The sequence below is a fragment of the Sciurus carolinensis genome, chromosome 11, assembly GCF_902686445.1.
Source record: "Sciurus carolinensis chromosome 11, mSciCar1.2, whole genome shotgun sequence".
Classification (NCBI taxonomy): domain Eukaryota; kingdom Metazoa; phylum Chordata; class Mammalia; order Rodentia; family Sciuridae; genus Sciurus; species Sciurus carolinensis.
Window position 1 is genome coordinate 21,778,198 of NC_062223.1, and position 20,897 is coordinate 21,799,094.

The window sequence follows — 20,897 nt, forward strand, 5'->3', positions numbered from 1 at the left end:
TATGAGAAAATTCTATTAACACAGCCATTACCCATAGTGGAAAACATTGATAAATCAAACTGTCATGATTAAAAAGTGTTGGTGGGAAGTGCAACTGATCAAATTATATGCTTGTAAAAAATATGCCAGAATGAGACCTGTTAGTCTGCATAAAGAGTATGTGAGCAAAAAAATAAATAAAAAGAAAATGTACTTTTTCTCCAAGGAAGTCAAAGAAATTTTGCAAATAAAAATACTGAAATCTAATATACCTGAAGAAGTTATCCAAGTGAAAAAAACAAAAACAAAAACAAAAACAAAAAAACAAAATCAGAAAATTTGAGAAAATGTCAAAATTTGAAAGAAGAATTTTCATGGAGAAGAGAGAAAGGAGCACTTCACAAATGCCCAGGGTGAAAAGAAAAAAATAATAATAATCCATTACTAATAAGCAAAAGGAAAATCAAACTCCAGTGAAATGCAAGACACAACCATCAGCACAACTAACATTTGTAAAGGGAGCAGAGTGTAGTACATGCACGAAAGAAGTGGAGCAATGGCAAATACCTCCATTTCTGGCATGTGAAATTGGATTAATCCAATTCAGCAAACAGCCTGCCCTCACTGGGAGATTCTGTCTACCTGTGTTTATTCAGCAGAAACATGTATAACTGCAAACCAGGAGTTACCTCCAAGAATGTTCATCTTCATGTGATTCATAGCTATAAATATTTATCAAACCAGAATTTGAAGCAATTGTGATAATTTTACAAAAGGGAAACCGGAGGTGATGGCAACTGACAAACCCAGGAACATAAATGAATAAAGTTTGCTGAGAAAAAAAAAATTCTATGCTAAGAATGTACTATTTTGGTTAAGTTTATAAGAGTATGCAGAAATGCCTACCACATATCTGAACACACACATATATATATATATATATATATATATATATATATATATATATGCTTCTACTTTCCATCCTATTTTATGCTTTGTTTAATGAACATATTATCATTATGATGAAAAGAAAAACAATATATTTTGGCCTGAAACCAATTAAAAATATGAATTTTCTTTTGCTTCCCCCAAAATGTGTTCCAAAATGGGTGATCTTGCTCAACATTTTCTTCCTTCATTCTGAAATGGACATAATTAAAAAATTTAAATGTTTCAGGATTTAAAAACTTAATTTCTACTTCTAGTTAAAAAATGCTGGGTCATAGTAACCCAGCATTCCCATAGCAAGTTATAAAAATCAAAATATAGGTGGATATGGTGGTACATCTGTAATTCCAGCAACTCAGAAGCCTAAGGCAAAAGAATCACAAGTTCAAAGCCAACCCCAGCAACTTAGCAAGCTCTAAGCAATTTAATGAGAACTTGTCTCAAAATTTAAAATAAAAAGGGTTGGGGATGTGGTACAGTGGTTAAGCAACCTGAGTTAAATCCCCAGTACCAAAAAAAAAAAAAAAAAAAAAAAAAAAAACTGAATAATTTATCAAACTCATACTTAGAGGCACCCAATAGCTATGAAAAAGAAAATAATAGAATTACAATATAAAAATTAATGCTAAGTCAGAGATAGACACACAATGGTGGCTCACACTTAGCTTACTAAATTGTACACAATGTATTAATTTATTCAGAAAGTAAAGGCATTTTTATGGTCAATTAGTCTAAATTTCTAACAATAGGTAGAATATATAGTAGAATTTCTTATATTTTTTTTTCAACTGCATCCTTGAAATTCTTTTATGAATTAGGTCAGATATCTGTCCCTTTGTTAAAAGAATGAGCTTGCCCAACCTTTCTGTGAATTTAATTTGTTCAGTTGATTTTTAATTTGTATTTTAGATTTTTCTTTGGTATTTAAAATACTATTTATAGCTGGAGATCTGGCCCAGTGGTGGAGTGTTCACCTAGTGTATGTGAGTCCCTGGTTTTAGTCCTCAGCACTACACACAACGCACACACACACATACATACCCACACACAGAGAAAGAGAGAGAGAGAGAGAGAGAGAGAGAGAGAAGAGAGAGAAAGAGTTCTTCCTTGGAGAATTAATAAATGGTTATCTGTAAATCTAGGATGGTTGCAGATGGTATTGTTCCATGCCCAATTTACATTAAGAAATAAAATGTACTGTGCATGCTATTCCATAGGGATCCTGAAGAGAGTGTATTCTGAGTAGAGTGAGAGTTGAGTTATCTGGGCAAAATTTAAAAAAAACAAATAGGCAGATGCCTAAGAGCTACTCTTAATTAGACCTTTAAATGTGCAAGTTGTAGAAGTCCTTGGTGTAGGCAAATGTTGATATTAAGGAGCACTTTACAAAGAATAAATATCTTAGAAGCAGATGGAATATCTATGGTGCTATAAGTAGTCTTACTAAGCAAATTTAAATATCAAAAGAGTTAAGCCTTCTACACAGAGAAAAAAATCAACCCATTCAAGACAGGTAATCTGGACTATTTTTTCCTGAAAGTGAGCTTTTTCATAATACAAACTCAAAATTGATATTTAAAACATAGTGGAAAAATGTATGTCTTTTAAAGCAGCTCATATATAATTGTTATTCTATTAAATATAACTTACAATGAAATAATTATAAAACACTGATATGAAGTTACTTTGAAATAAGAAATGTGCACTAAGTGATGTATTTTAAAGCATAAATAACATTAAAGGAAAACTTCATTTTAAGCTCACACTTTGTAACAATTAAGTTTCATATATATATATATTTAGTGTAGATTAATTTAATATGATTTAAAGTAAAGCATTCCTGAAGCAAACTTATAGTCATTATGAATACAAGATATATAGTGGTATAAAAATATACAATAATAATTTTTAAAATTAATTATTTGTGAAATAAAATACTTAAAGGATCTAATTTTTCTTTAACTTCAATTTATGGTTTAAGTTGTTAATGTACAGGAAATACACACCCAGAGGTAAACCTTAGATAGCTTGCAACAGTTGACTGAATTTGAGTGGTATTACATGTCACTTTATGTGGCAGGCAAAACCCGGGGCCCAGGGTTACCCACATGCATCCAAAGATGGCGACTGGCAGAGAGCCAAACGGCGTGCTGAATGCGCCTTGAGAAAAACAGGGAGCGTTTTCCATTGGCTGTATGATAATTAGTTCAGCCGCCTAGCGTGTGGACAGATATATCTTACATGTATGCTTGAGCTCGTGATCGCTTGACCTTTAATAGGATTGGATGGACATATCTGGTTACAGTTGCATATGCATGAGACTGCTTATATATTGAGGGTGTTATCCGAATAAAGTGGAAACTGCTTCATGAACTTCTGAAGAGTACGTGTCGTTTGTCCCGCTGGTCGGCGGCAAGTGACAACTTTAAAACTCTGAATTTTTCCAGAAAATAGAGAATTGAATTTAAAATGGAAAAATTAGAGCATTATGTTTTATTACCTTTGATTAATAAAAACATGATCGTATACAAAATTGTATTACTTTTGGTTAAAAACGTAAACATTTACGAAACAGGAGGATATATAATTTTACTTGAGCACATCTGTTTTTTCTACTTTGTTCCCTCTAAGTCAAATAATATTTATTTCATTTAGGTTCTAATTACTACATAACAAAATTTGGGATTGTATAGCATTGTTATATGTTGTTTATCACTGAAAGTTATTATATTAATAAATGTAATATTATGAAATATCACCATTCACCTTAACCATACATAAAGGATTGGATTGGATTGGATTCTTGCCATTTTCTTTCTCCTAAGAGGAATAATTTAAGTAGTGTCTCTTACTTTGAATCGTTTCCAAATAAAATACTGAACACCATACAAGGTAGACAAACATTTTTTAGGATCAGTACTAATCTCAAGTAATAAATAGTTATAGTCCTTACCTCTCAGATCTTTTAGTAATAATAAAATAAAAGGCATATAGAAAGATCAGGCCAAATTTTAACACTTGGGCTAAGAAGCAATTTGTGTTTTGGGTAGTAGAACAACAGAATAGAGATAAGAATATATATAAACTGTGACAGAGGATAAAGACAAGAATCTAAAAAAATGTGACGGAGAACTCCTGAATATTTCACCTTGAGAGTTTGGGACTTTCTTAAATTTAAGAGATTGTTCTAAGATCTCTCTCTGTTCCTACAATAAACAGGTCACACAAAGGAAAAACACTTTAGAGAATATTTTTTCATGTTGCCTGAAACAGTGAATAAACTTAAAAGAATATTAACAAGAATCAGTAACATTTGTAGACTTGTAAAAATGCCAAACCCTCTTAAAGCTGCTTTACATATCTTAAGATCAGTAATTTACATACTAATCCTAAATTTGCGTGCAGCTCTTAGTCTGTTTTTGTTTTTTTTTCTAAGAACCTGTGGCATGGGTAATAGAGTGATTTGCATGACTCACAGCCAGCAGGAAGAGGAGCTGTAATTCAATTCCAGTCCATCTTGGTAGGATTCTGTCCCACTTGCGTGACTACCCTTATACTATGTTTAGAGGACAAGGTCCAAAGTCACAGGTTCGGAGGAATGATAGGCAAGGCTGGGATCAGTGAAGAGCCACAGGCAGAAGACCTTGGGTGCAGTATCTAAAGTAGCATTTGATTTAATAATTTTACACAAACTAAATGGCCCCTGAGAATGAATGAGTACTTCTTGAATATTTTGTTGAAGGAGTCAACATCAACTATCAATCATCCTGACCCAAAGGAAAAGAAAGAATGGGACAAAGTGCCTATAAAGTAAGCTGATAACTGTACGAAATAAAATTTCCTAAGCAATGTGACATCACCTGGGGCGATGGGCTACTGACATATTAGCCTAATTCCCAGTTTCTATAGTGTACCTAATTATATGTTTAGAAACAAATAGATGACAATCACCTTGAAATGGTATTTTGCCAATGTCATCTCATTTAATTCTCACAAATAAGTTATTTAATAGAAATATTAAATAGCTTTTTCTTGTATCACAGATAATAAATGGTGGAGTTAATGTTCAAACACAAGTTCAATAAAATAAATTTGCATTGACTTGCAATGGTGATACTTATGGGAAAATTATGACATCATTTATTGTTATGGAGTCTCAATATGTTAGTTTCTAAATCATGAAAATAGAAAAGTTTGTAGAATTTTTTGGTTCGATTGTATTTTTTGTTTCTTTGTTTGTTTTGTGTTTTGTTGACAGTGGTGGGCCACCCTGCACATGGAGTTTAAGCTAGTGGCCAGTCACTTTTTACTCATGGGTCACACATATACGATCACATTCCTCACTGACCACCTTGGTTTCCCTGGGTTACTTTCTTAATTGAGTCTATCTGGATCCATGTTCCCATACTAAGTAAAATCCTCCAATATTCCCACTTAATAGCCCAAATAAAGATACATTTTTCCTTTTGTCATAAAATATTCTCTATTTTTCCAGCTTCCTATAATTATGAAATATGTAATAAAGGTATTTACCTACAAATCGAGTGATGGGAGGATATGGAGAGTTGAACTACACACTTAAACATGTACTCATTATTTAAAAAAGCTACAAGGAAAGATCATAAAAGTTTCACAATAAGGAAGTAATATTTGTGAAAATAAACATGCAACATGATTTAAGCATTATACATTGCATTGATATATCAGAACATAATATGGTACCCCACTGTTACGCACAATTTTAATGTGTTGTATAATCATTAACTTTTTGTATAGATGAGGGCTAGGAGTGTAGCTCAATGGACCTGGGTTTGGGTGCCAGCACCACTAAAACAGAAATAAAAATTTTAAACTGTGGGAGAAGATAATATATGATACTATTGAAGTATGCTTGAGAAATTTCACAGAGAAGTGCAAGAGGAATATAATTAATTAAACCTGAGGTATCATGGCAGGCCTATGGATTTGCAAATTTTACTTGAATTGGGTATACTTTGGATTATGCTGGGCTATGGACACAATGGAGAGATTCTAAATAAATTTCAGGGGAATGTGTGCAGTGATCATGCATAGGATCTAAGGTAGGAAAAGGTGGAATGTGTTAGGAGTCACATTCTTACACTGCAAACAATCCTAGTGGCCTCGAGTATTGATCTGGATTACCAGATTCATTTAGAGAGCAGGCATCTATGCCTGAAGTTAAAGTGAGAAGCACATGTTCAGTTTTTGCTTTCCACAGATGAAACACCAGGTAAAAACACCAGAAGGAAACCTAACTGTATGGACAGAATTCGTCCTTTGGGAGTTTGCTGATGTTCCCCATCTCCAGTGGTTTCTGTTTGGAATGTTCTTTGTCATCTACATGATCATCCTGCTGGGCAATGGAACTATACTGGTAATAACCAAAGTGGAACCTGCTCTCCACACCCCCATGTACTTTTTCCTTTGGCAATTTTTCCTTTGTGGAGATCTGTTATGTTTCAGTTACTCTCCCTAGAATGCTCATGAATCTCGGGACCCAGAGAAGGACCATCTCTTTGGTTGCCTGTGCTACACAGATGTGCTGTGTTCTTGTCCTGGGAGCAGCAGAATGTTTCCTTCTGGCAGTGATGGCCTATGACCACTATGTGGCCATTTGTAACCCTCTGCAGTATCCTCTGGTCATGACCCACAAGGTCTGTCTCCAGCTGGTGGCTGCCTCCTGGATCAGTGGAATTCCTATCCAGGTAGGGTTGACATTCCAGATATTTTCTCTACCATTTTGTGCTTCCAGAGTAATCAACCACTTCTTCTGTGACATCCCCCCAGTACTTAAGTTGGCCTGTGGGGAGATGTTCACCAATGAGCTGATGGTATACATGACTGCTCTGCTGTTTGTATTGGCCCCATTTCTGTTCATTCTTATCTCCTATATCAAAATCATCTCTACAGTCCTTAAATTGCCATCAGCCACAAGCAGGGCCAAAGCCTTCTCCACCTGCTCATCTCATCTTACAGTGGTGCTGTTATTCTTCGGATCAGGCATTATTACATATTTAAGACCTGAAGCTAGTCATTCAGCAGAAACTGACAAAGTGCTTTCTCTTTTCTATACTATTGTGACTCCCATGTTTAACCCCATGATATATAGCCTGAGGAACAAGGATGTCAAAAGGGCATTGAGAAAATTATTAGGTAAATAGTTTATTTAAATCAACATAAGTTACATCTGCAGAACTTGCTTTTTTCTGCATTTGTAATATAATTAAAAGTGGTATGCATATTTAAATTTGTGTCTTATCTATCTCTTAAATAGTAGCAATTTTCAAATTAAATTTATTTGTGATGTTGGGAGATGGTTCTGTCTTAAGTTGTATAGGTGATATACATGTTAAAAAATTCCAGATCATTTCATTGATATTTATTTTTGTATGTATGTGCAACACTTATTCTGAACACACTATTGACAGCAATCATTTTAATTGAGTAAATAATTTTACAGGTTCCTTTGTTATCACTTATTGAAAATCATGTCCTTCCATTCATAGATTTGTGACAACCATTTTTCAAAACAGATCAGAAAATGACATCAAATGTAGAACAGATACAGTGGCAAACACACACACACACACACACACACACACACATATATTTTCACCAAACAATGACTATTCAGAGAAACAACTTGTTAGAGAGAAAAACATGTAGTTTCAAAAGTGGGGTTGGTGAATAGTATGCCTACCTTATGTACCATTAAAAGGTATTATTCTATATGGTAATCATATCATATTATAATAAATATTTTTACAAAGTGCACATAATTTAGAGTACTATAAAAAGGAAGAATGCTGTGAATAATTGACAAGTATTTATTTTTCTTAAGTATTGATGATTTGTTGTTTTTCAAGGCAAGATTTTATTGGGGAGATAAATGATACAATATAATTAGGGAAGAGGATATGATATTATACAGGGATGTATTTGATATAAAGCATAGCTATATCACACATACTTTTACACTATAGTCATTGAAAATGATGAATGAAGATATAATTAATGTTCATTGTAGCTATCTCAAAATACACTTTTCTTTTATGTTTCTTTCATTTCACTGATAGTGTAGAATTTATTGCCATTAATTGGTGTAATTTATATAATGAATAATATCAAATGGTAAATTATATGCATTGTGGTTAAGAAAAATGTAAACAGTTTCTTGTGATATATTTCATTCTGTTGATATAAGTAAACAGTATTATTAGTATAGGCAAAGGTAACATATTTTTGAGAAGTTTGACCTGTCCCCAGATTTATGATTAAATGAAAATGTTGTAATGTTTGCACCTGCTATTACAAGCATTTGTCTTTAAGTGACTAATATCTGTTCTTATTACATTTACATGAAGATACCTAACAGAAAGTGGAAACAAATGTACTGGTACTTTCTGACTAGCAGAAGATATCCAGAATATGTGTTAATAACTCACAGGACAGGCCCACAAAAAGAAATCTACCCCAGCTGAGATCGAAGCAATGCGCGAACAATCACCAATAATTTCAGATAATGCCTCTATTAGAAGTGTCTAAAATCTAACATAAATGATTAGTAATAGGAGAATGATAATAGAAAGAAAAATAGAGGAGGGATAATTTCAGGAAAAATAATTTCCAGGCAGAAATTGGAAAAAACATAAGCTATTGCACTTAGAATGGTGTGAGATAGAAATTGAGGAGTCCTTTTTTCTTACTGTTCCTACTATGAAATATAGAAAGAATGTTGTTTGAAAGAAGTGAATTTTGGAAGAAGCAACATTTATCTTTGAAAGAACACGGTGCTTCTCTTTTCATGATGGAATAGGTCCAATGTCTTCAGTCTGCCACTAGAGTGTTGGAGGGTCACCCCAGAAATGTCATACCAGGAATTTAGGCTTAATCCCTGCCTCTGACAGATTAGATATTCATCAGTGGCTCTACTCTGATTGAAGATGATTGGAAGTTCAGGCTGCTGTGTCCATGCATAGCCTCTCCCTGTGTCTGCATGGTCACTTGGCACAGCAGCCCTTGGACAATGCTAATGGTAACTAGGGAAAGAGGCTGGGTGGTAACCAATGAATGTGTTTCCCTACCCATGTGATTATTAAAAAACACCTCAGTTGAGGTCAAACTTTGATAAACATTCACATTGTTCACAAAATCTTCACTTTTTTTGGATCCTTTAGAGACATCTATGTATCGCTTCTAAAGACCTCTTAATGGTTGTTTTTCAATTTTATTTCTTTCAAATCCCTCACTGTTTACCCAAACCATTATCTTAACCAATGGATGGGTACAAATCACACATCAGGCCATTTTTTCTTCCAAACTAAATGAACATTCAGAAGTTCAGAATTCTTTCCCCTGGTGACCTATACCCTCATCAATCTCCTTCAGGGATGTCCCAGAAAGGGGCTGCACTGTTATGGAGGTCAGCTTTAGGGTGATTCCTGAATGTCACATAGACAGGTACACTATAGCTTAGACTATGCTATGTTGACTTTCATGAGGTCATTAGTAAAGAATTAGAGAGAAAATAATCTAGCAGGAGAAAGGACCCTGAGAATTTGAGCCTTTTTCTCATGTAAATTACTATGTCATCTGGACCTGTTGAAGTCCTATACACACTGCTTTCATATTATATTGGGGTCTTTTAAAGAAAAGTTCAATTTTCCTGCTAGTTAGGTGGGCTATACAAATTATACATTTCAGCTTAAGAAAGGATGAAATTTTGTGCATTTTACAGATTTGTTCTTATTTAATTGGCACACTCATAGTTTGACAGTTATTAGGAGTATTGTTATTAGTACTTCAATAAAGTCTATGAATTATGGTGTAAAATTTCCTTTTGATCCTCATATTTACTATTTGTGATTTATCTCTTTTTTGCTTTCTCAATCATTTAATATATATATGTATATATTATTGAACTTCATAAAACAATATTTATATAAAACAAATATTTTGATTTGGTTATCTTTCTTTCTCTAAGTTTCAACATTTATGTATCTTAAAAAGTATGTAGAAGGAAGATCAACAGATTAGAGGAAGCTTAATACAGGAAGGTTGAGGAGAGGGAAAGAGGAGGCACTTAGAACTGAAATGGATCAAATTAAATCCATGTGGGCATGAGTTGAGTATATCAAAAATCTCAACTCTTATGTATAACAACAGTGCAGTACGAAAAGCATTACAATTGCTGAAATACAAAACTGAAAGTAAGAAGAAAAATGCAATCATTAGGGAAAGCCTCTCTTACTTGGCTTTTTGTACAGAGATTCATTAATGACTGATTCAATTACTCATTAGAAGTCCATGTATATATTTTATTTTACATTATTATCATTTGGGTGTGATGTCATACTGGTAGTTGATTTGTCTAAGCCGTCTAATTGTTTCTTATACAATTAATCATATTATCTTTTAAAGTAATTTTATTTTTTTCAGAATCAGCTGTAAATTTTGCAAAATTACAGCTTTAAATTATTGTTTTAAATTGCTACTTTAAATTTTTAAAGGGACAATAGAAGAATCATATAAACACTATGCCTCATAATTACTGGTATAATTAGTTTCACAAAGGCTCTCTTTGGTTTTTATAATTTTGACTTGATCTATGGTGTCACTTCCTTTCAACTCAAAGACTTTATTTCACATTCCTCATAGGGCAGAAGCTTATAGAAGCAACCTAGTATTGTTGATGTTATTGATTTCATTCTGTGTATAGATCATACTTTTTTGTTTGTTACATATCTCATAAAGCCTGGTTAAAACTGAACAGTTGATCTAACACCCTACAGCATCTCCAGATTCCAGTGCTATTTATGAATGCGTGTAGTTGCCATCTGTTTGTTTAGTCTCTTGCCCAGACTTATTTTGTGGAATCAGTTTATGTTGTGAAACTAAGATAAAATCTGGTTATTATTATTATTATTGCTTACATTCCAATGTCTGAATTCCTAAGCATCCCTCGTTGTTCAGTATAACATAGCAACCAGTCAAAGACATTTATTGTACTTTAATACCCTAGCCAGGAAAAATTCCAACATTTATTTATTGATGAATTTGTGGCTGGCTTGGAAACTTGGAAAATGCATTAAAATTTCATAAACTTTGCAAGTTTTTGATGAATTGTACTCCCTGCATTTACATGATCGCCTTTACCAGGATCAGTCTTGCGTGTGTGTGTGGCCTTGTACTTCCACCTAGTCATTTGGATCACTAAATTAGAATTTCAACAGTACCCACTTTCATCTTCTCATTCTCCACAAACTCCTGTTAAATTGTTGGCTAATCTTTCTCAAAGTCTATGAACACCCTGGTATAGCTATAATCTTAGATTCTCCATTTGATGAATTGCTACAGAAGTTGACATCTTTTTGTAATAAGAATCCTGGAAATTCCGTTACTACATGCTGCTTGAAGTTATATGAACCTTCTACTGTATAAATCAGAAAGTAGCTAATCTCTCTGGCATGTTGAGTCCTGGTAGGTCTTCTATTCCATGTAATTGAAAATGGATAATAGGAAATGCCTTGTGCCAAACAGCAAATTTCACTCTTCTTATTCAGGTTGGCTTAATTTTCTTAAACATTGTATTGGTACATTATGGTTGTACATAGTTTCTTGAGAAGGATGAAAAGACTTTCTTGAAGAAATTTGAACTTCTATACATGCAAAAACCTAAACATAAAATTCTTACTTCCAGAAATCAAACTCAAAATACTATTGATTTAGCTGTAGAAATTTAAAAAAAATATTTTTTGTACAAAAATATATGAGAAAATATGTATGACTATGTATAGGCATATATTTATGTTGCTAAAAGCACAAAGACAATCTTTCAATTAACTTTCACAATATTAAACATTTTTTTCTGTGTTAACATTCTTGGAAAATAAAAATACAGACTACAGACTCAGGAAAGTATTGGAAAGTCACATATCCATCAAAGGAAATGCATATAAAATACATGAAGATCTCTCTAACTTAACAGGATGAGAAAGCCATGGCCTAATTAAACAATGTACAAATTTCAAATGAATTTAAAACAACAATTAATGTTGCATGTATATTTTAATGCTAAAATTAAATTAATCACAAATAATATCACTCTAAATTGGTAAGTAAATATATAACCCTTAAATAGTTGTAGCTTTCAGTGTTTGGAAATGAGGAAGGCATATGTTCCCAAAGTGTATTTTCCATATAAGTAATCATTTTTCCTTATGGTTTTATACATATATTCCAGGTTCCTGTGGCTGGACCTAATATTTTCTTCTTTGAACTTGTGAATGTGTGTCAGTGTATTTGTGTGGGGATGTGTGGGTCAGGTATATAAAACTATGTTATTTATTTACACTCAATATGAAGAGTTCCTTGACTGTAAACCCAAGCAATAACTTTTAAAAAGTCTAAGTTTTGACAGTTGAAGACATTGAATCATAAAAACAGCAAATCATAGTTGGTCACATGGCAATCTAGCTAGACATTACACTTTATAGCCTCCTGTCCAGGTTGCTATAGTCCTGTCACCGAATATTGCAATGGGGATTCTTCCTGGAAAGTGTGCATGACTTTTCTAGTTTGTGCAGCTGATAAGGAACAGTGAATACTGCTCTCCATTCTCCTTCTGCTTCTTTCTTTATCTGGGGGATGATGAGGTCTAACTGCCCAGTGTGGATTTATAGCAGGCAGATTAGTGGTGAAGATGGCAGGACTGTCTGATGACCCTCAACCCTCTTGAGAACATCTAATGACACATAAACTTCTTTATAACAGAAGACCCCGAACACTCGCAGCTTTGTTAGAATGTAATCATAATTAATACGCAGTTATAAGTTTCTGATGTTTTCAGTGTTTATATTTCTAAGCACAAAGAAGGAGGAGAAACTGAGGATATAAGGAGTAGAATAGCCATGCATGTTACAGTTTTTTCAACCAAACTACATGAATAGAAGGAAGATGCTTTCCTCAGTCAGAAAGTTACTTGGGAAAAGATTTATCCCCAGGGCAGACACTATTTCCTACCTCAGGAGCACTGTTATTGTTGCTTTCTTTCTTCTTCTTTTTTTTTTTCTGAAAGTTGAATATATGTTAGTTAGAAGAGGCTTACCTTCTGTTACAAATTAAAGTCCCAAACTATAAAATGGATAAACTTCTTTATTATTTTCTGTCTTTTATCAATTGATAAAGGTAAACATTATAATCAACCTAATTATAAAATAGATAAGCATGGACTACTTTGACAAATATACAATTTTTTTATGTCTGCTTTTAATTTTATTAGCATGAACAATAGGAAATATTTAAAATTTAAAAGGAATTCTTTGTTGTTGGTTACTTTTTCAATTCGAAGTTGCTCTTTAGGATTACGTTTGTACTCTTGTGACTTTTTCTAGTATTAGGTGAACTGAGAACAAAGTAGGAAATCCTTTTCTTGAAAGGATGCAACATGAAAGATTATTGTCATCATCATCTTATATTCTAATATTTGATAAATAATTGTGTGATAAGCATGTATTTAACTATTTTACATCAATAGGATCTGGACATAATATCCTGTGAAAACCCAATTACATATACTGGGTGAGCAAAATATTGAATATACAGTATTAAAATGGCTTTTTATCTTACTAATATTAAAAAGGTTCCTGCTTGTGATGAGTAAAAATGCTTGATAAATGAATCTAAAAATGTTAGAGAAATGTTAGCATGGTTTTGTTGTTCATCATTAGAGATTTCTGGCAGAAGGACATCCTTCTGATTGGATCTACCTTCATTTCTTAACTTTAGTTTGATTTCAACTACTTGCTCTTGATATAAGTATTATGTATGATAGTAGCTCTAATTTAACTATCCACTATTTATATCACAGAAGATCATTATTTCAAAGGGAATAACCATTATATAAACATGAAGTATCTAAACCAAAACAAACATGGCTACATCTAGTTGAGTTAGTAGTAATTTTCTCTCTTAGTAGTATAAAAAGATTTTTCTAAAGTTTCCAAAATTACAGAAACCAACAAGAATGTTCAGCAGTTTGAGGAAGTTTCTTATGCCAAATTGTGTTTAGAGTATAAGACAATTTGAATAGTCAGAGAAAGTATAACATTTCTCTCTTTTCTGGTGTTGGGTATTGAATCCAGGGGCCCTCTAACAATGAGTTTCATCCCCAGTTCTTCATTCCTTTTTATTTTGAGATAAGGTCTTGCTAAGTTTTCCAAGCTGGTCTCAAACATTTATTTCATCTTCCTGCCTAAGCTCTCTTAGTAGCTGGGATTATAATATTTTTTTTTCCTTTGTATATAGTTATTCATGGAGAAATATATTGAGTATTCATAAAATAGCTAGTTCATTTTACAAATGGAAATTTAATACTTTCCCATCTAGGAGAAAGGAAGGAAAAGGAAAAATTCAGTAGGTTAGAGGAAGCAAAAGTTCTGTTCATATTGCTTTTTGTTGGTCATTATATTTTGGAAACTGGGGTGTAATTTACTTTATAAATGTCCACTCCTACTTGAACATAGGGAAACAAAAGCCAAAGGAGATTGCAATATGCAAAACCATGAAAAAGAGTGGGCTGATGTAGCAAAGACAAAGGAAAGGATGGCAATTCCTCAAGGTTAGAGTTACATATCAAAGTGGGCACACATCACATGTCCACAGTGAAGTGAGGATTCAGCCAGTGTTTTTTAGAATTTTCCATGAATTAAATTCTAGGCTTAATTTAATACAAAGTAAATGCTCAAAAATTTTTATGTGAGTGCAGCAAGAGAAAATACTTCACAGTAGAGTTTTATATCCTTGTTACCACAGTAAAGGTATTTCTCATCTCGTAGTTTGTGTTCCACTTAGAGTCTCAGTTACACCTTTTTACATTGTAACAACAAATTTTCATTTACAGTAATTGTACAATTATGAAAGATGTTTGAAGTACCTTAAGGACTTCAATATTTGATGGAATCTATATATGGAAAAAGAAAATCTTATTCAACATTCCCATGTTTAGAAATAGAAAGTTCACAGGTGACCAAGTCTAGCATGGACTGTTTCTTTCTCCTTTTATCATGTGTTTTTGAAGCTGAAATCTTGACCACCATGCACACTTAACAGTTTTAGAATAAGATTAGAGGTACACATCCTTTGGGATTTAGTCCTTTCGTGTTTAAATTACTTATTACAAATATGAACATTATTTAGTGAATAATGAGATGATGGACTTCTTCTGCAAGATTGAATGGAAATATAATAATTCCTACATACCAACCACAAAACACACAAACACATATACACACCCATGAGAGGAATACCCAGAAACCCAGAAATCCTGAACTTTAATCTGGGGCATTACTTCAATTATTTGATTCATTTGTAAATTGTCCAAGAAGTCAGAAAATCAAAGTGTTTGGAAAACTGTTCTACATCTCAAATAAAATATTGTGCAAAATATCAAAATAAGTTATAAAACAGGTCAAGAAATAAAAATGAATTCATTTATAATGTAAATGAATAAAGTGTGCAAACACATTCATGCACAAACCCACATATACACAAGCAACTGTATAGATGGTATTGAGCCAATGAACTCAGTAGAATAGCAGCCATTTCTGAGAACATGAAAGACTTCAGAAAATATCAAGAAGACTTGTGTTTATTGTCTTATGCATGCGGTAGATCTGCCTTCAGAATAAAGAGGTGCACATTTGATCTACAACTGGTTTATAGACCACAGATGCTAATAAACCTACCTCCTGACTATTGAGCTTCCCTGGATAGGAAAACCATCTTAAAGGTTCCTACTACATCTCAAGATACTCAGTAATCATCTCAACATCAATTGGACTACAAAATCTGAAGAAAATCTGTGACCTCTGGTTTCATAATCTTATATTTAAATGAATACAGATTTTTAAAGATTATGTAGTATTGCATTATATTTGGTGAACAACTAATCATTAATTTTATAATGGACTATACAGAATATCAAAGCTAAAATGGTCTTTGGAAATGTACAAAAATCAATGTTAAAGATTAAATATACTCTTCCCTAAAATTATTAAGGATTTCTTTTTTTTTTTTTTTGACATTTGCACAGAATGTAATATTGTAGTGACAGTACTGAGGTTGATTGTTACATACTATCAAACTGTATTAAATGGTTATATCTTAGTTATTTATACATTGGTCCTGTAAGGAATCCCACGAAAACCACGCACGACATGGGAAATCACATAAGAGGGTTTATTAAGCAAACAGAGTGTCTCCGTGCAGGGTAAGGGAGAAAATGAGAGGAAAAGAAAGGGAAAGAGAAAGGCTGCATGCAAGAAAGAGTGGAAAAGCAAGGAGGAGAGAGAAAGCAAGTCAGGGGGAGAGAAAAGCAAGAGAAAAGATGGCGGGGTAGCCACCCTTAAGCAGTTGAATTCTGCCAGGCTAACAGGGGACCAATAATGGAGAAGAACACTTGGAAGCTAACTGATGAACCAATAGCTAACTAGGATGTTCACAGACTGACAAGTGGTTCGGAGGCGGGGAAAATGGCTGCACCGGAAAAGGCAGGGAGAGCAGTTTTCACACTGACAAGCTAGGTTGTGATGCAAGGCAGCTTTGTATTATAGGTCCAATAACATAAAAATAGAGAACACAATCTGGAAATTTATCTCATTCAATGTTCAGAGATAAAAGGGTGAACCGTTCTTTCCATTATTTTCTGCAGGCAAGTCCACGTTCACACTGAAATCCAATGGCAATTAAATCCTGGCATTTTTCCAAGCTACTGTATGAAAAGGATGCTGAAGGCCATCACCACAAGCATACCATTCACCTATTCTGGCACACTTCCAAAATATTCCCAATAGTCATAGTGAGGCCAGTGATGCCCCAGCCACATCATCATTCTGGGCTGATTACAGATTTCTTAACGAAGGTTTTCTCATAAATTTAAGTTAATTTTGAACTGATAATTATACTCAACATGATGTTTGGAGACCAGAAAACATCTTCTGAAAGAGGAAAATTATTGCTTCACTTAAACCTAGATTCAAATGAAAAGTAAAGTGATGTGCCTCATCACAGAAACAGAAGGAATGTATAACAACACTCAGCACAGAAAGAAAATATTAAAAGAGTTATTGCAGATACACTTAGGAATAAAGAATGGGTATGTGTTCACCGAATTTCAGACATTATGGAGGTCATACACTTTTATCTGAAAGGTAATCGGGATATTTGAAAGTATGCCATCTTTAGTGTACACATAAGAAAACAAAAGGAAAATGAAGTTAATTTTCTACTTCTGACTGAATCTTTCCCACAGATGAAACATGAAGAGGTAGAGGCAGAAGACAATGTCTCCACAGTGGTCCAGTTTGTCCTGCTGAGATTTTATGAACTTCCAAACCTCCAAGGGTTTCTGTCTGGGCTGTTCTCCATCATTTACATGGTTGTCCTCATTGGGAACAGCCTCATAGTCATAATAACCACGCTTGACCCTGCACTGCACAAACCCATGTATTTTTTCCTGGCAAATTTTTCTATTCTGGTAATCTGTTATGTTTCAGTCACTCTCCCCAGGATGCTGGCCAGCCTTTGGACTCAGGATGGGAGTATCTCCTTACTGGACTGTGCCACCCAATTGTGCTTCTTCCTTGTACTGGGAACTGCAGAATGCTTCCTCCTGGTTGTGATGTCCTATGACTGCTATGTGGACATCTGCAAACCTCTGCACTATCCTCTAGTCATGAACCCAAATAAGTGCCATCAACTGGCAGCTGGTGCCTGGCTTGGGGGAATGCCAGTCCAGGTAGGGCAGACATGGCAGATATTCTCTCTGCAATTTTGTCATTCTAACCAAATCAACCACTTCTTCTGTGACATACCCCCTATTCTCAAGTTAGCCTGTGGGGATACCTCAGTGTATGAGGTGCCTGTCTATGTAGTGGTGATATTAGTTGGGGCAGTACCTTTTATGTTGATACTTGCCTCTTATAGTAAAATTGTTCTTACTATTCTGAGGTTGCCCACAGTCCAAGGATGAGCTAAGGCATTCTCCACTTGCTCCCCATACCTACTGGTTGTGATTTTACTTTTTGGATCAGCATCCATTAACTTCCTTATGTCCAAATCCAACCATTCTGGAGGAACTGACAAACTGCTCTCTCTTTTCTATACCACTATTAGTGACTCCAATGTTTAATCCCATGATATACAGTCTTAGGAATAAGGATGTGATTGCTGCATTGAAAAGATTGTTGCTTAAATGATAGTATCACAGATTTATGAATGAAGTTTACAGTGCTCATCACAGAGTTATCAGAAAAATATTTCAGATCTTACATTCTCCCTTTGCGATATTGATCATTTCCAATTTAGTATCTATTTGTGTTACTTCTGAACATGAACCTGAATTTTACTCTGGTTGCTAATATCCTGGGGAAATTTGTTTATCTTCAATAATTGTTATCTCAAGAAGAATATTTTCTCATCAAAAACATTGAAGCATACATGATATTTCTCTTGTAACATCAATAAGCAGAATCAAGTGCTATGATTTGCAACTGAAATAAACTGGCAGGTTATTCACCTACATAATTTCTTATGTACTAACAGTTATAGTGCTTACTAATTTCCTTTGATTCATAATACATAGACTTTCCAAATGCAGTTGAATATTAAATGTTTGTTATGTGAGTAATTAAATGAATAATACAAAATGATATTGCTGTTTCCTACCTCAGACCCTTGGCAAAATCTACAGATTTTACAGCATCACTAAACAAGGATAGCACATTTATTCAATTCAGTGCATGTCAGTGTGAAATTACTCCAGAGACAATATAAAAAAATAGCTTATGAACATTTAATTTTCTTCCTTAACACTTCCTATATGAGTAAAAAATAAAATACAACACTCCTATCTGGTAAGGTATTCACTCAATTAAACATCTAAAGACCATTATTAATATGAAAGCAATAGCATTAGTCCTAGATAACCTAACCAACACTGCCTGGAGTGCAATATCATATGATGCTTCAGTTAATAATTTTAAAAGTTAGAGATCTGATCAAATAAAGACCAGGTAAACCAGTTAACCCATTTCACTAGATCATTGTGATGGGCTAAAAGCCCTAATTCATGTGGCTTGTGAATACAGTAACCACATGAGAAATGGAACTTTGCACAGGTATGCCAGATTGCAAACTATGACATTATGAGATTATCAAGGTGACTCAATTGATGACATGAGCCCTAAAAAAGCAACAGAAGTAAGAGTATGTCAGATGTATGCAATGACAAAAGAGGAAGGGAAAAGGAAGGATAAGAAGGACTTGGTTTGTCTTTTCTGCCTTTCCATGAATGGGCCATATGCCAAAGTGATAATGCTGAGAGGCCAACAAAAGCATGTTGCTGACATTGATGGAGAGAGAAATTATCATAGTTCAATGTCCTCAAATAACAGAATTCTTCCAATAATATAATTAAGCAGGCAAATGGATTCCCCAGGATAGCCTGCTCTCCCCTGCTTCTCCTAACCAGCAATGTACTCTGAATGTATGTGAGATCAACTTTATTAAGATTCGACATGTGAGTGAGATCATGTGGTACCTGATCTGTTCTTGGCTTGCCTCAGTTAACATAATGATCTCCAAATATATCCACACTGTTGTAAATGACATGATTCTATTCTTTTAGTGGCTGTCCGTTGTATATATGCAAATATTTTGGTTACTCAACTGTCAGTTGATAGATACTATTATGGTTTGTATTTCTTGGCTGTTGCGAATAGTACCACAATGGATATATTAATGCAGATTTATTCAATATTCTAGTTTCTTTTCCTCTGAATATTTACTCAGAAAAGGAACTGTTAGATCCCATGTTAGTTCTATTTTTAATTTTTTGAGGAAGTTCCTTACACTTTTTCATAGTGTCTGCACTAATTTGCAGTCTCACCAACAGTGTGCAATTATTCCCTAATCTCTACATCCTCACCAACAATTGTATTCTTTAGTCTTGTTGATCACAATCCTTTCTGTCAAGGTGAGGTGATGTTTTGGTTTGCATTTCTGACAGGATAAGTGAGGCTGTATATTTTGTCCCATACTTGTGAATCATTTGTCTGCTTTTGAGAAACATCTATTCAACTCCTTTGCTCATTTTTAATTGGGATATTTGTCAATTTTGCTATTGAGTTTTTTGGAGTTTCATACATATTCTTTTTACCCAGAGCCAGGAAACAAAGAAAATTAGACTTTTGTAGTCTACACCAATTCATCAAAAATTGGCAATCAATTTTGTATTTTGATGTATGTTGTAGTCATATAGTTTTTACACTATTTCATATTTCTTCGCTTTTTGTTCTTTTACTCTGCATTATGTTAGTGTCATTTTCTGATATGATTGACATGCAGGTAATCCACTCACTCTCATTTCTGTGTAACACTCCATTATAAAGGTATCTTAATGTTATTTATTTAACATAAAGCTAAAGTCAGCACAAGATGGCACATGCGATTTTTGCAACTCAAAGAAAGAAGTTATTAATATGCTTTCTATTTCTGTTTTTATGACAGAGGGATAAATGTGAGTGACTGTGATAAAGTTCAGGGCTGCAAATCCTAAGATACATCAATTTGTTTTACCTGGTTTTTAGAGAATAGTATAAGACAACTTCATTTTAAGGGAACACTTTGTAAGAAATGTTTCATATATGCTTATTCAGTGTAGATTATATTTTAATTCATGATTTACAGGAAAACAATCCATGAAGTTAACTTATAATCATTGAGGAATACAAGCAATACAGTAATATAAAAAAAATATATATATTTTTACATTTTTTAATCACCAATCATTTTGCTGAGAGAGACAAATTAAGATAATTCAAGTGCAAAAAAGATTTAAGAGGTATTCCTGTCAACATTTAGCAGACTACACTGTGGTGGGTGGTAAGGAT

At 33.8% G+C, this 20,897-nt stretch overlaps 2 pseudogenes; both read left to right on the forward strand.

Moving 5' to 3' along the window:
* The first annotated feature begins 6,142 nt into the window (after positions 1–6,142).
* LOC124958834 (olfactory receptor 10AG1-like) lies at positions 6,143–7,109 on the forward strand (annotated as a pseudogene).
* Positions 7,110–17,239: 10,130 nt separating this feature from the next.
* LOC124960037 (olfactory receptor 10AG1-like) lies at positions 17,240–18,203 on the forward strand (annotated as a pseudogene).
* Positions 18,204–20,897: the final 2,694 nt, after the last annotated feature.